Here is a 3,621-nt window from a genome sequence, read left to right as displayed (position 1 = left end):
CGTTTTTAAATGGCTATATATTCATTATGGATTTTTAACCTCTGGACACTTTTATGGATTTTTTATTTATTGAAGACTTTAAATTGCACTGTGACACTGTGTTTGGATTCAGCGGGTTGGAAAATGGATGGATGGATGGATGGATGCACTATTTATTTGAACACTGCTTGGTTTTTTCATATTAGTGAAAGCGCTCGTCACCTGCTGCGTCTACCCCTTGCTCATCTGCCCGGCTCATCTCGGTTATGACTGTCGACAGTTTCGGGTTGAAGAGGCTCCCCTTGGACACAAGAGGAGATGGGGGAGCCAACCCGGACAGTCACAGGAAATTGTGCTCTTCGCATGACCTTTGCTTGGATTGCCTTGTGTTTTAGGTCTTCCATTGTGTTCTTCAGAATTTCACAATATCACAGGGCATCTTCTGTGGCAGTAAAACTTTTTTTATTTCTATAAAGTTTCTGTGTTTGCCTGCTTATCTAGCTGGGGTTTGATAGATCTAATGGGTTTAGGTCTGGGCTTTGGCTGGGCAACTCAAGAACAGTCCGGAAGTTGTTCCAAAGCCACTCTGGCGTTGTCTTGTCTTGTATGCTTCAGTATTATTGTCATGCAGGAAGGTGGCCATTGTCCCAATGTGAGGTGGCATGCATTCCAAAGCAGGCTTTCTTCAAGGACCTCTCTGAGTCCATCAGATGGCTTTTGCTCATGAGTTTCATCCATCCAGCCACTCTGACGTAAATCTTTGATTGAAAGAGTGATGCTGCGATGGCCTTCCTTCTGACAGGTTCTCTCATTTAAGCAGAGGACGTCTGGAGCATGGCTACACTGGCCTTTGGTTTCTTGGTCACCTTCCTGACCAAAGCCCTTCTTGCCTGGATACCCAGTTTGGCTAGAAGGTCAACTCTAGGAAGAGTCCTGCTGGTTCCAAAATTCTTCCGTTTCACAATTACGGAGGCCACTGTGCTCCTTGGAAAACTCGGAGCTTTAGAAAATGGTTTTATTCCCTTGTCCTAATCTATGCCGCTCCACAATCAGATCATGGAGGTCTCCAGTCCAGGCATGCAATATAAATTGGGGGACCTTATAAGCGTGGTGTAGATCGCTGGCAAAAATGGCAATTTTTTCTGTTTAAGATGAAATCTACAACACAATCAAGTATGCAGAAAGCGAAGGGGTCTGAAGGCGTTCTCTGTATATTCAGTTTAAAGGTCCCTAAATAATCTGCAGAGCTTGCACCTGAAAATAATTAAAGCTAAACAGGCCTTTCGCTGCCATGGGCAGTTTACTTGGAGCAGATTTCTGTAGCAAATCCCAATAATCACCTAAGTGTTTATTGGTCCACTTCTGTTTCACAATTTTTATTAGTTCATTCTCATTAGGCACCCTCTGTGCACTGGAAGCGAACTTCTCAAAAATGAGCAGGTTATGTTTCACAATCGGTGACTGTGGTCAACAGGGCTTTGAAGCTTTAATACACAGTGGGTCTGCATTTGATGCTGACAATGAAAAACACATTGTGGCTGCATTTATTTCACATTAAATGGACTCTCCACTACAACATGTGTACACGATATGCATACAGAACGTTAACATCGTGGAGGCTGCAGTGTGAACATTTAATTCAGTGCTAATAATGGAGGACTAAAAACATAACACGGACAGTAGGGGGGGTCTAGGGTGTCATAGGTTTATAGGGTCCTTCTTCTCAGAGGCACAGAGTACAATGAAATTCCTCCTTCCACGTGCTAATCACCATGTATCACATCACAACTCTCATGATTATCTTTAGGTGGCACTTTTCACAGTCACCACACTGGGTCCTACTGGGTGACAAACCAAAATCAGGAGCCAGAAAAGACGCAAAACTTAGAATTGTTCACAACACTCTACGCCTGCAGTCAGTGAAGAGTGCTATACACAAAAATAAGTTAAACTGCATTGTGGGTGCAGGACGACATCACACCCTTTGGCAAGGGTAGGCACACCGGATGAAGGGACGCTTTATTGTGTTATGTATAGAGGTAAGGAAAGGGTGGAGTATCAAACACAAGCTTGGCATGAATAGGATGATCTACATGTAAAGATCTAGCTAGCTAATCCTGCCAACTACGCTATCTATCTATCTATCTATCTATCTATCTATCTATCTATCTATCTATCTATCTATCTATCTATCTATCTATCTATCTATCTATCTAATCCTGCCAACTACACTATCTATCTGTCTATCTAATCCTGCCAACTATGCTCTCTATCTGTCTATCTATCTAATCCTGCCAACTACACCGTCTATCTATCTATCTATCTATCTATCTATCTATCTATCTATCTATCTATCTATCTATCTATCTATCTATCTGTGTAATCCTGCCAACTACACCATCTATCTATCTATCTATCTATCTATCTATCTATCTATCTATCTATCTATCTATCTATCTATCTATCTATCTATCTATCTATCTATCTATCTATCTATCTGTCTGTCTGTCTGTCTGTCTGTCTGTCTGTCTGTCTGTCTGTCTATCTATCTATCTATCTATCTATCTATCTATCTATCTAATCCTGCCAACTACACTATCTATCTATCTATCTAATCCTGCCAACTATGCTCTCTATCTGTCTATCTATCTAATCCTGCCAACTACACTATCTATCTATCTATCTATCTATCTATCTATCTATCTATCTATCTATCTATCTATCTATCTATCTATCTATCTATCTATCTATCTATCTATCTATCTATCTATCTATCTATCTATCTGTCTAATCCTGCCAACTACACAATCTATCTATCTATCTATCTATCTATCTATCTATCTATCTATCTATCTATCTATCTATCTATCTATCTATCTATCTATCTATCTATCTATCTATCTATCTATCTATCTAATCCTGCCAACTACACTATCTATCTGTCTATCTAATCCTGCCAACTATGCTCTCTATCTGTCTATCTATCTAATCCTGCCAACTACACCGTCTATCTATCTATCTATCTATCTATCTATCTATCTATCTATCTATCTATCTATCTATCTATCTATCTATCTATCTATCTATCTATCTATCTATCTATCTATCCTGTTGTGTAGAGTTGATCCAAGTACCCTGGGAAGCCATTTTGGACTTGAGCAGAACCTACAAAATGGACTCAAGCAGAGAGAGGCCAGGCTGGAGTCCTAAGGCAGGAGGCCCACCACTCTACTCTTATCAGTGTAACACGACATCTATCATTCACCTATGTAAAAACGTGCTGGCAGATGGTTTGTTGAAATGAATCAGTTGTTATTATTTTAAAAACATTTCCCAGACAGTTAAAAGATTTAGTTAACAAATCGCTACAATTTCAAGGGTACTATTTTTTTAAGCAAAGAAAAATTAGAAAAGATGAGAAAAGGAAACCCTCTTAGGCTCCGACTCCCGAGGTACTCCATTTATCAGAAAGTGCAGACTCCATTTAAAACAAAGTTTACAGCAGACTAGTGGACAGTGCCTAAAATATATCCGGGTGGATGGACAGAAAATGTCAGCAAAGCCGTATTTCAAAGGACTCTGTTATTCCATTATCGGGGCGCATGGAGTCAAGACGACAGCGCAACGCCAGCAGATTACAGG

General features: G+C 40.2%; 1 long non-coding RNA gene across 1 annotated transcript; it reads right to left on the bottom strand.

The window, feature by feature from the left end:
- Window positions 1-2,090: 2,090 nt before the first annotated feature.
- On the bottom strand, window positions 2,091-3,025 carry LOC127525973 (uncharacterized). The gene is made up of 3 exons (XR_007933583.1): window positions 2,941-3,025; window positions 2,605-2,800; window positions 2,091-2,124 (listed from the first exon to the last, which is right to left on the bottom strand). It is a non-coding gene; the product is annotated as an uncharacterized LOC127525973 (long non-coding RNA).
- Between the last annotated feature and the right edge of the window lie 596 nt (window positions 3,026-3,621).

Source organism: Erpetoichthys calabaricus, chromosome 15 (assembly GCF_900747795.2).
Source record: "Erpetoichthys calabaricus chromosome 15, fErpCal1.3, whole genome shotgun sequence".
Lineage (NCBI taxonomy): Eukaryota > Metazoa > Chordata > Cladistia > Polypteriformes > Polypteridae > Erpetoichthys > Erpetoichthys calabaricus.
Note: the sequence above shows the minus strand (reverse complement) of the source record. Positions and strands in the feature narration are given on the sequence as shown.